Below are 13,932 nucleotides of genomic sequence, written 5' to 3' on the forward strand. Positions count from 1 at the left end.
GGCGATTTCTCAAAGAACTCAACCCAGCAATCATGTTATTGCATATATACCCAAAGGAATACAAATCATTCTACCATAAAGACACATGCATGTTTATGTTCATCACAGCACTATTCACAATAGCGAAGACATGGAGTCAACCTAAATGCTCATAGACTGGTAAATGCCCACGGACCATTGGTCCATGCCAATGGTAGACTGGATAAAAAATACAAGTAGATTTTTAAAAGGACAAGAGATGGGTTTATAACTCATAGGGATATCTTATGAGAAATTTTAAGGTCTTTGAGTTATTTAGCTTTTACTTTGAGTATAATATGAAAACATTACTATGTTTCCCAAGAATCACTTTAGCTATAATTGAGGAGAAAGTAGTTTGGACCAGGTTGACCAGTTACTTATTAGAAGCTAATAAGTAGTAACATTTTTGATATATTTTAAAGACAGAATCAATAGTACTTGATGATGAATTGGATATGGAGTGTAAGAAACAATGAAAGAGAGGGTGGAATCCAAGATCTTTTTGGCCTGAATAATGGACTTAGAAAATTATAGGATGAGCAAGTGTAATACGATAGGTCAGAAGTTTGGTTTTATGAATGTTAAATGCTTATTAGACACAGAAGTAAAGATCGTATATAGGTATTTAAGAGTTCAAATACACATGACCGGGCACGGTGGCTCATGCCTGTAATCCCGGCACTTTGGGAGGCCAAGGCTGGTGGATTGCCTGAGCTCAGGAGTTCAAGACCACCTAGGGCAACATGGTGAAACCCCATCTCTACTAAAAATACAAAAAAAAACCCCACAAAAATTAACTGGGTGTGGTGGCACACGCCTCTAGTCCCAGCTACTTGGGAGGCTGAGGCAGGAGAATCGCTTGAACGCAAGGGTGAAGGTTGCAATGAGCCGAGATCACACCACTGCACTCCAGCTTGGGCTACAGAGTGAGACTCTGTCTCAAAACAAATAAAAAGAGTTACATGTAAAAGTCAAGTCTAAAGATACAAATTCACAAGTTATTACTATTTATCTGGACATGGTAAGCATTACTAATATTTACCAATATTTCCAGTTCTCTTCCCCTCCCTAAACATAAGGGATAATACTACTTGCTGACTTCAAATTAGATATGACCACATGACTTCTGTTAGCTAACAATATTTGAATGGAACTTATATGGGTCACCTTTGGTTAGAAGCAATCCAAGTCAGAACATAATTCTTCATGTTATATTCGCATGCTTTGACACATCCTTAAAGCCTCATTCTGAGATGATGGTTTTGAGATAGTGAATAAACCTACACTTCAATAAGCAGTATCTTCAATAAGCAGACACAATCTATTAACCTGTATTGCTGTGTTAGATGAGAAAGGAGAGTAAGAGTGTGCTGTGTTAGGACGTTAGAACCAGGGTTTAATACACTTGATTAACTAATACAAATGACACTTAAAGCTGTAGATTTAATGAGATCATATAAGGGTTAAGTGAAGACAAAAATAAGAAGTGGTATAAGTATTGAATCCTGAGACATGCCAATGTTAAGAGGATAGAAAGATGAGGATGCATTAGCAAATAGACTAATGTGGAACAGCCTGAAAACAAGTTGTGAAAAAGGTAACTACAAAATTAATACAGAGTGATATATTATAGATCATGAAACCACACATTTTCCTTTGCCTACTGAGGTTCTATCAAAATCAGTGATTCTTTATAAAATATTAAGAATTGTTGCTGAAATTTTATTATTCTTTCTCTTCTTCTGACAACAATAAAGACAAGTCACTGGGTTTAACAAAAGATCATTACCAAAAGTGACAGTCCTTTTGTTTCCCATATATAATTTGGCAAGATTGATAAGTTGGACTTTAGACAGGCCTAACAGCAGTACTAATACCCCTAAAAAGCTGATGCTTCAAGATATTATTAACAAAAGATGAGAAAGTAAAACAATATAAAAATAGGTAATATAACAACGTATAGTTTAAAAGTTATGTTCTGCCTCTATTAGCTGTGTGATTTGGGCATGTTTTTTAAACTACTCATGTCATCTTATTCATGTAAAATTAAGAGAAATAATCTTGTCAACCTAATGGGTTGCTTTGAAGATTAAAGGATTTATATAGGTAAAGTTTTTGGAAAATTTACTTGGTAAGTACAATTTTTTAAAGCTATGATTATTAAATTTTTAGGCATCAGCACAGATTATAGATATCTGAAAGTCTAACAGTATCCACTTCATATCTTCCTTCATGTCTATACACATACAGAGCAATGTGGCTAGAGAAAAATACAGATCTCTGCTGGCTATTCTCATTTTAAATTCTTGATTCTAACCCTTGATGAGATTATAATGCTGTCCAAAAGTCACATCATATTTGCTTAATCCATTCATCTCCCCACAATCTTTGACTATTTCTCTTATTTCCTCAAACATCTAATATTTCTTCCACAACATTTCTCCTAGTAGCTCATCACATTCTATTTCTCTGAAAAAATATAAACAATCAAATAAGAACTCCACACATTGCCACCACAAGTACTGCAAAAGTACTTTGATTTGGGACCAGTACTTTCATGCTGTGCTCTTTCTTTTGTTGAGAATAAACTGGCAATGCATCTAGCTATGGTCAACCTTTTATTTCGTGCAGTTAAAACCCTTCACCTCTTGTCTAGTCAAAAATATGGTTTCAGCAATTAAGCCTTCTTAGTTTTACACCATTACTTTTCATCTTTTTATTAGATTGTACCAATCAACTTACATATGTACTGTCATTAAAACAAATAATCTTTTTCAATTACACTTTACCCTCCAGAAACCAAGTTTGATTTCTTCATATTGCAGCTCAGTTCCTTAGATGTGGTGTTTTGTTTTGTTTTGTTTTGTTTTGTTTTTCTGTTGTCTCTGATTCCTCTCTTCTAATTTGCTCTTGAACTCACTCTGTTTATGGTCTGTCTCCAATGGTCAACCAAATTAAGCTTTTATCAATATCGTCAATGGTCTCCAAACTACTAGATCCAAAGATTAGTTGTCTTACCATCTCACTTGAGTCACCAGCCACACTAAACATGTTGGACATGTTCGTCTTTCTACTATTTGTGATGGCATAAATGAGTAGAATATATCTATAAGGTTTCTTCTGGATGATATTTGTAACTATTGAAAATTGTAATTATTGTTAAGGTTATCAATGGTTTTGGGATAAATCACAGCACCTTGTTTTTCAGCCGAAGTCACAACCCTGATGTAGAAAGGGCAAAGACATTTACCATAATAAGGTAGATTAGATGAGAAAAATTCATACTTCATTGAAGGTATGCAAATTTAGAGTGTGGCCAATATTCACAGAAAAAACTCTGGTGATGTTTTGTAATGAATAACTAGAAAGAGAAAAATAGTTTAATTATATTGACCAAAGATATATATCGATGATATTAAAGGCTGCAGAGAAAGTAATTAAGTATGCAGACTCAGGAGCCAAACTACATGAATTGATATCAGACACCTTGCTGCTTGAAAGATGTCTCTATATTTCATTATAAATACCTATAATAGTGATAATAATTAGATGCACATCATAGGGTTTTTATTAAGATAAAATATTTTAATGAATGTAAAATCTGGCCAGGTGTGGTGGCTCACGCCTCTAATCCCAGAACTTTGGGAGGCCAAAGCAGGCAGATCACAAGGATGGTGAAACCCCGTCTCTACTAAAAGTACAAAAAATTAGCTGGGCATGGTGGCATGCGCCTGTAATCCCAGCTACTCGGGAGGCTGAGGCAGGAGAATCGCTTGAACTCGGGAATTACACTGCTTAGACATTTTTGTTTTGATACATGCACCCATTTCTAAATCCAACTATCCTAATGAACAATAACAACATACTATTTTATCCTGGACATCTTGGTCACTCCTGTGAAACACCGTGAGACATAGGCCTTCAGAGATAAGAAGTGTCCAAAATTACAAAATTCATGAAAAAAAAGAAATTTACATTTAAATTCTCTCTTTAAGTAAATTGTAGTTTAGATAGTTGAAAGTAAAATAAAATGAGAGAGTTAACAGGTCTTTGATGAGATTGAAGGATAAGGTAGATTGCAGATATTATCAGATGGTAGTATAAATTTTGTCCACCATTAAATGTGGTGACCTGAGAGATGAATGAAGGCAGTATACTTCATTTGAAAAGCTCAGGGACCGAAGGAAATTAGACTTTGATAAAATATAAACACAAAGTACAACTAAAGAGAAAATATCTGGCTAGTTAGAAGGAAAAAAAAAACTTTTGTAGCTAAAATACAATCATTTTTTGTAGAGATTTTGGTATGTGTTTATGGAATATGCAAGCAAACGGTTGTCCCAGTGACTTGCTGTTTTTTTATGAAAGACTTCCTACTTTCTCACTCTTCCACAGATCTCTTACTATCTTAGTCCTTTACATCATGCAATTGTCTGTTGAATAATTAGCTCTCCTAAGTAGCCTGTCTTCAAAATTTCTCTCTGTCACGCAAAAGCTATTTTAAAATCTTTCTAATATGAAGCATTTAACATACAGAAATATATATATTTTTTGTTATTACATATTTTATGTAATGTTTATGTAATATATATAAATAAGGAAATATTAATGGATGTTAGAAAGGTATCTAATCTAATTTTATAATTTTTGAATTTTTCATAATTCTATAATTGTAATAACTTGAATCTTCCTTCATGTGTAATAAACTATTTTTATTAATTGTAGCATATTTTTCTTGATAAAATGAACAAATTAAATTGGTTTTTCAATATTAACCATATTTAGACAGCTTTAAATTAATACAAGGTTAAAAAATAATAACAACACATTTCTATTTCTGTTTTCTTCATGACCCTTAGAGACTAACCTGGGTAACACGAGGAGACCCTGTCTCTAAAAAAATGCAAAAATTCACCTGGTGTGGTGGCACGTGCCTGTAGAACCAGCTACTTGGGAGGCTGAGGTGGGAGGATCACCTGAGCCTGAGGAGGGCAAGGATGCAGTGAGTCGTGATCGCACCACTACACTTCAGCCTGGGTGACAAAGGGAGACCCCCATCTCAAATAATAATAATAATATTTAAAAGTGTTTATCGTTGCAATAAATTTGGACATTTATGAATATAAACCATAGATATCCCAAATTTCAAATATTATGGAGTAACAAACAACTGATATAATTGAGGTCCTTGGCAGTGGCTAAGACCCAGTATTTTCTAAATTGGTTTAGTTTAGAAAAGCTAAACTTAGCTAGGCAGAAAGTTAATTAAACCACAATCTATTTAAACTCGCATAATGTGATTGGTATTCAAGGTGCTATATAGACACTGTTGATGGCAAGCACTGCCTTCAAAATATGTAAATAGTACTCATTCTGTATAAACTGATAGTCTATTTAGAAAATAAATAAAGCATATGAATTATTGTTTCATAGAGTCTGTATTTTCCCAAATGCGATGAGATTATGTTCAAAGTAATTATGTTAGTCTAATTACTTTTTCAACTTTCCAATTTCTACTACAATTATATTTGAGTGTTATTTTTAAGAAATACATAATCCCATAATGTCTGCTCAATAGACCCTAGAGACTATATTCTTCACAGTATCTAAATCATATCTTTGGAGGAAATTGGGAATTTACGAAAATAAATTACAACATATCAATATACTTTTATATATCAGAGGCTGTTCTTCAGGCAAATATGGGAGCCAAGATGCTTTATTCTAACACCTATTTTTTTCTGTATATAACTATTTCTTTCACCATCAAAGTATTATTTACATGGGAATTACAAGGATTTTGATTATTGTAAATTAACTCAATTCCACAAAATGCCTCCCTAATATCTGCAAGACATAAGACTAGATACAGTGATTCTCAAATATTAAAGTTAAAAGATGCCCACTATTACTAACACTGGGTAGCTTAAACACATGCTAGAAAAAAAAAAGCAATCTGATAGTTTTGATAGTGATAAATTTTGTAAAAATGGCCCAGACTTAGTGCGATGGGAGAGAAACTTTAAGCAGAGATTGCTTTTGAACATACATTAGAAGATTAGGGGAGAGCACAAGCAATAATTCATATGCCACATGCAAGACATTAGAATTGTTTTCTTGTTTCTGGAGTGCAAAGTTGGAGGCAGAATGTAGTCAGAGGTGACCCTGGAGAGAGACTGACCAGCCACACCAAGTGGTAACTGGGTGATACTTAAGAAGCTTAGAATTTATCCATAGGTAATATGCTGTCAATTATTATTTGCAATTTATTTTATTGGATTTTAAAAGCACCTATTTAATAAAATAATGTGTTTGTTGTAAAAAGTTAAATAGTAAAAAGATATGTATATATATAGTCCATGTGTACAATATTAACTAATTTATTTCCTTTTCCAAATGCCCACAACTCTAATAATATAGTTTATTTCTTACACATTTGTAAAATGTTCATTCAATTATGCACAGTGTTTTCCTAGGTTTAATGAGGTTGTGAAAAATAAGTCTGGTTAACAATTCCAGAGGATGGGAAGTTAGTTTGAAAATAGAGAAAAGAACTGCTTTCAAGTGAAATGGAATAGCTAAAGGAAGACCAAGGGTTAAGAGTAAAAAAAAAAGGAAAATATTTACATAAAATTCAGGCATTTGAAGCCAAAGAACTATGGAGGCAACGGAATTTAAAGAATTAAGAAATTAGAGAAAAAAATGTCTAAGAGTTTATCTGCCTTCTGAAGCCTCTTTGACTCGGTGAATATGTCAGTTAAAATGCTGGTAGAAGGCTGGGACCTTGGGACTGTAAAACTCATGAAGCACAGCTGCTAAAACAGTGAAACCAACGAGCTGCAGGCAGGTACTGGAGAACCCAGACCACGGCCAAATTTTCATCTATGAAGGAGTAATTGTATGGGACTTGCCCTCACACATTAAACAACTATAAAACTGGAGAAAATAGATAAGACCATTGCTTTTAGGTATTTGACAACCGGCAGGGCAGGAGTGATCTCTGAGAGGAGGACAACTATGAGATAAGCCCTCCCATCACCCTGGCTTTCTGCCTGGAGATAATTGCATGGTCATGGCAAGAGGAGGAGATGAGTAATTTTGGCAAGGTAAAGAGACCTAAATTTCATTTAAAGGAGGGTGTGGCAACTGGAATCGTTGGGGCAGAGTACTGGAGAGATCAATGCAGGGAAATAACTTGCATCAGCTTAAAAGCCTCCTCTATCTTTGTCTGAATATCAATCTCTACATTCATTAAGTTTAACTTTAGGAGGCCAGACAAAGCACAACTTCAATGAAAAAGACAATGTCTGGGAAGCCATAAGCTGGAAAATTCCCTGAGCACCCCAGGGCTGTGAATCATTTTGATTTATTACCTAGAGTAGAAAAACATTGTGGCGTATTTGGGGCACTTAGTAGATGCTTCCAAAGGGCCTCATGATGTTACAGGGATTAAACTAACTCTAAAGGAAAGACTACTCTAGACCCAGTGTAAAAAGACTAGTCTAGACCCACACTAGACTAAACTAACTCTAAAGGAAGAAATACTCTAGACCCACTGTAAAAAAGGCTTAAAAAGCACGGAAAAGATCAAGCTGATCCACACATAGCACACCAATGTATGTGAAATAGGATAAGAGGTTTTCTCATTATAATTATTAAAATATAATATTTGTTGGTTCATGTTATTACTTGGTCCTGTAGTAGGACAGGCAAACACACCTAGTAAAGATTTTTAAGTTAGGATGGAATTGGTTCACCTTAAGGGCTTGTTTAATTTAACTGCATCCATAATTTATCCATTATTCACTTACATTTTTCTTCTTTAAATCTAAGCAAAATCTATTTATTCTAAAGATGAAAAATCCATTCTTGAAAAATAAATTCACCACAGTTACATCTCTGTGCTTTTTTGTAAGCTTCTCTGTTATTTTCAGAATCACAAATATCAATTATAGCAGGGGTAGTAACAGCTGGTGATCTTACTGCTGTTGTCTCTATTGCTGCTATTGTGGGTTCTCTGGCCCTATTTTTCTAATCTCTAATCACACAGTACTTTTGATGAATAATAATTAACAGATTGATGAATATATCAAAAGAGGTTAAACTTAGGGCAGTAGTAGGCAGTGTTTACTCCCACATTAGTTAATTTTCTCTTGAAATGAGATTCAGAGTGTACAATAAATGTAACTGAAATTATAGTTCTATGTTATTTTTCAAATATAGTGTGACAAATTTGATTTCTGAAAGGTTAGAATAAACGATTTGATATTTTAAAAGGTCAAAATATCATATTTTTAGTTATTTTTCATAGCAGCAAATAAATGGTGATTACTTATTATTAAGTTTCGCAAATCAAAGTTTGTTTTGGAAGGAAAGTGAAGGAGGAAGAATTGATTTTTAAAGAATACCTACAATATATTAAAGGTTTCTAATCTACTTCCTTATAAATAAGATTCGAAGTTTTACTGGATACGAATGTTAAAAACTCTGGATAATAAGGTACTGTACTTGCATGCATACTTTTTCTTAAGGAATCAAACAGTTTCATCAATTACTCATCCTGTTTTTGCTAGCTTAGATGTTGCCTGTAATAAAAAAACCATTTAATTCACTATCTTCTCTCAATGAAATATTTTATTTGGGAAGTTAACATATATATATGTTTGTACTTCACACAGGAATACAAATAGTGAGTGAGTCACACACTATGTGTGAGCCACTTAAATGAAGGCAATATTATTAGTTATTATAAAGAAGTGAAGGGAATGTAAGTAAAGGGCCTAATTTATGGTGAACATTTTATAAACATGCATTACATTTTTTATCGTCATTTTACAAATCTGAAAATAATTATAAACTATACGTGCTGCAAACTTTAATCACTTTCAAACTGTGTCAGAGGTATAAAATATTGATATGTTTAAGGATGTAAATATGTATATAAAGATAAACTGATTTCAGAAGAATACACAAATATATGTGCATACTGTATACATTTCCTATTGAAAATAGGACATCACATTTCTTTTTCTATGTCAGAGTGGTTCTTGGTTAAAAACACATCCCATTTACCACCAAAATGCAATTTAGATAAAAAAAAGAATACTGTTTTTGATTGTTTAGGTGGTGAAAAAGCAACATACATAGCCTGCCGTAATAATGATTCCGCCATCTACTTTTTCATATATCTTATTCTATAACTTTATAAAACATTCTCAGAATCAATTCTGTCTGAGCTCTAGCCTTAATGCCATCCTTCTCTTTCAAATTAACCTCTTATCCTATTGCCTAGACATCAAAAAAGTCCAAATTACTAGCCAAGAAATGGAAGAATGCTTCTTGAGTGACTGTGGAGGAAAATAAATTAGATGGGTCAATTCAGTACTCTGTAGAGTAAAGGTTAATGAGAAGGGCTGAAAAAAAATGATTAACACATTTATTGTATGTATATACTTCAGAATATTTGTCGAAAACTGAGACTCCTTGCAGGCAAAACATACGTTTGTAAATATCTAACAGCATTCTAATGTCCACTGAGGCTATGGAAAATGGTTTCATTACCTGATGTCTCTGCCAGGTTTCCAGCTCCAAATTTTCCATGATGTAGAATTGTGTTATATTATTGTGACTAAGTGCTTTGTTTTCATTTCTTCTGAATCGGTGTTGATGTATCTTTCATTGCATCCTTTATACTCTCTATTCCATTAAATACAAGAGGATAAGAGAAAAACAAAAATATAAACACTTCTGAACTAAGCCATTTCTACTTCTTTCCAGCTACTATGTTGTCATTTATTATGTTCTGCCTTTCAAGATGCTCTTATTTAACCCTATTTAAGGCATTTGAAGTTAAAAATAACTCTTTATTTTTACAATAGTAATGTACAATAATATTAACTCCAGATTGTTGAATGGTTACATCTTACCTAAATAATCTGAGACTTGGTGTTAAATGTAAACTGAGTGGTAAAAGCTAAGTTACAGAAGTCCAAAGATGGGTATGGACTCACTTCTCCCTGTAATGTTGATTTCTAGATGACAAAAAAAAAAAAAAAAAAAAAAAAAAAACTCTGTAAATAGTGTACCTTGAAATTAACTCTAAAAGTGCCACAGCCTGATCTTCTTTGTTATGGCAGAGTAGGATTAAAATTTGTTTCACTCTTGGCTGTTTATTTTTTTGGCACACTTTCAAAAATTGGTTTGCATTTTGCTGGCACGAAATGATTTTTACTGCTGAGCTTTGCTTTAATTAAGAAATCTAGGCTGGGAGCGGTGGCTCACACCTGTAATCCCAGTACTTTGGGAGGCTCAGGCAGGTGGATCACCTGAGATCAGGAGTTCGAGACTAGCCTGGCCAACATGGTGAAACCCCGCCTCTACTAAAAATACAAAAATTAGTCAGGCATGGTGGCACGTACCTGTAATCCCAGCTACTAGGGGAGCTGAGGCAGGAGGATCGCTTGAACCTGGGAGGTGGAGGTTGCAGTGGGCCGAGATCGCACCACTGCACTCCAGCCTGGGCAACAGAGTGAAACTCTGTCTCAAAAAAAAAAAAAAAATCTATTTTACACCACTCTCCTCTTCAAATTCTGCCATGGGTGCAACACTTGAATGCCACTAAAACTGGCATAAGACATTTGATTTTATCTTGGCTTTCAGATTGTGTTAACAGGTTTTAATAACTCCCAACCCCACCCCAGCAAAGTACCTTGCAAAAGACCTTATTTCAATTGCATTTATGTATCACTATTACCAACAAGTATATATTTTTTGAAGTTCCAGTGGACATCAGCAATACTGTAACAGAGGCCAATTTTCCACATGCCAAAGTTTAATTGGAAATTTCAAGTGATGGCTGGTAACTCAGTTTATTTTATCTCACTGCATTGCAAGTGATAGTTCCAAAATAGGAACAACTTATTTGAATATCTTTAGTGACTAAATTGATCATTGTACATGTATTCATTAGTGAATTTTGTAGGTTAAGTTATACATTTAACCAACAAATATTTTGAGGTAAAGCTATATACATACTGTTCTAGAAATTAATTTACCTAATGTTTTATGTTAAATTTAAAAATCGAGGACTTTGATACATTATTTTTATAAGTAAAATTAGCATTTACACATGGAAAGACGTGGACATGTGGACATCCACAGACTCACAAATAGAATATTTATCATTTGGGAAAGGCAAGAATGCTTTACTAGCTTTACATTTGAAGGAAGAAATTGCAGTAAAAAATGTTATAGTTCATTTTCTATTTTTCCCTAATCTTAATTTTCTAACTATATATCCAAGTACTAATATTTTTGAAACTATTAGACCTTATCCAGAGCGCTAGTATAGGCCATTTTTATGTCTTCAAAAAAAAAGACTAATATTACATTTATTTCAGCAGAAATCTTAAAATATTTGGTGCACTGATCTTTACATTAGTAGAAATTATTACATTTCTGAAACAAAGACATGAATTAAATCGTCTATAAGAATAAAAATACTCAAATGTGGATTTTTGTAAAATTGATTTTATGAATGCTAAAGCAACTCTTTATTTTAATGTTGATCCTTTTTCTTTATAAATACATTTTATTGGACATATATTTTCTCTGCAGCCTTGACTTCCCAGGCTCAAGCAATCCTCCTGCCTCCCCCTGCTGAGTATGTTACGGGTTGTTAGACAGGCATGAGCGAGGCAGGAGAGGGTTCTTCCCCACCCACTAGGAATGTCCAGTGGTGGTTTGGCAATTATCACATTGCCTCTCTAGAAGTGATAAATTGGCAGCCCGTCCTGATGATCCACACCTGTTGCAGCAGCATTAATTGGTGAATGCAGATGCCAGAGAGAAGCAACTTCCTGGGTAGGTGCATTAAGAGACAAAATGATGGAATATGACCTTCCAGGGGATCATGACAGAAGAAGGGAAAAAAAAAAAAAGCCTCAAATGGGCATGCACACAACTTCCTAAACACACTGAGCATGCTCACCTCCTAAGGGTAAGAAGGGCACTGAGGATGGAGGCAGCTCACAGGGAAGAATCATGGGAAAGGGGCCAGCCTATAAAGTTTTAATATCAAGGTTAAACAGGGCACTTAACCTTGGTGCTCACTTGGGTCTCTTCCAAGCATACTTTCCTATTTTTCCTGTTCTAAAGCCTTTTAAAATAAATTTCCACTCCTGCTCTAAAAGTTGTCTCAGTCTCTTTTTGTGCCTTATGTTCCTCAGTTGAATTCTTTCTCCTGAGGAGGCAAGAATTGAGGTTGCTGCAGACCCATACAAATTCACCACCAGTAACTCGAATACCTTCCACCGGTAACAAGTAGCTGGGACCACAGGTGTGAGCCACCATGCTGGGTTAATTTATTTTATTTTTAGTAGAGATGGGTTCTAGCTATGTTGCCCAGGTTGGTCTCAAACTCCTGGGTTTAAGCAATCTGCCTACCTTGGCCTCCCAAAGTGCTGGGATTACAGGCATGAGCCACTGTGGTTGGCCAAATTATTCTTCTTTTATTCTCCACAGCTACAGCAAAACTTAATCTAGGAAAATATTAACAGTTTAGAACATATTATTAATTTTAATTAAAGCATGTGGTATATTTATTTTACATAGTAAAATACTTTCAAGCAATTCATACGTGGATTATATAAGTCCTCTGTGCAAAATGAATGTAGATTATAAAATAATTGTTAATTGTACCATTTTAAAGATAATTTCTAGACCTCTTTAGAAGAATTTTAGATACAATATAGTTAAAGTCATTGCAATGAATCTAATCTCTTATTCTGTACCAGTAATTTTGTCTCTATTGTTCCCATTAAATAATAAGTAGTAGGTGCTGAGCTTGAATATATGTTTCATACTGTATCGAAAAAGGACCCAGAATGTGGGCTATGTATGAAAGCATATCTAATTGTTGATCTGCTATTTACTCATCTCTTGTCTCTGGTAATATAATTTACTTCTCTGGGATTAAGATCTTTGAGAAGAGAGTAAAGGATTACATCCCCACAAATATTTCATAATTTTAAAGGAAATCCAACAAAAACTTAAAATCCTGCCTGAGTAAATTTCTAATCAAATATGTTTGTATATATTTGGATAAGTTGTTCTCTACATAATTTCACAAAATAGCCTGAAAATGTAACTTCTCAGCAACTTTAATGAGCAGTATATTTTATATAATCTTGAAGATTGATGAGCCAGATTGAATATAATTTACACTGAATTTTCTTCAAAGTAAAAGTCAATTTATAAATGAAAGAAATAAGACAAGGAAAGAAATCACACATAGAATGAGAAGGTTAAAATATGAAAAAGAGTAGAAAACTCTTTTAGAGGAATTAGGCATAATTCTTTTAAATGTCCAACGGGGTCACCTTGCCCACTGCCTAGACAGAGCCCATTTATCAAGACAGGGGAATTGCAATGGAGAAAGAGCAATTCACACAAAACTGGCTGTGTGGGACACCAGAGTTTTATTATTACTCAAATCCGTCTCCCCAAGCATTCAGATATGGGAGTTTTTAAAGATAATCTGGCAGGTAGAGGGGCTCAGGAAGTGGAGAGTGCTGACTGGTCAGGTTGGAGATGGAATCATTGCTGTCCTCTATTCCTGGGTGGGATCACTCAACGTATTGGCCCAGATTACCAGTCTGGGTGGTGTCAGCTTATCCATCCAGTGCAGAGTCTGCAAAATATCTCAAGCACTGATCTTAGGTTTTACAATAATAATGTTATCCCCAGGAGCAATTTGGACAGGTTCAGACTCTTGTAGCCAGAGGCTGCCTGACCCTTAAACCATAATTTCTAATCTTGTAGCTAATTTGTTAGTCCTACAAAGGCAAACTGGTCCCCAGGCAAGAACGGGGACTTTTCAGAAAAAGGATATTATCAATTTTGTTTCAGAGT

Source organism: Pan troglodytes, chromosome 4 (genome assembly GCF_028858775.2).
Source record: "Pan troglodytes isolate AG18354 chromosome 4, NHGRI_mPanTro3-v2.0_pri, whole genome shotgun sequence".
Classification (NCBI taxonomy): Eukaryota; Metazoa; Chordata; class Mammalia; order Primates; family Hominidae; genus Pan; species Pan troglodytes.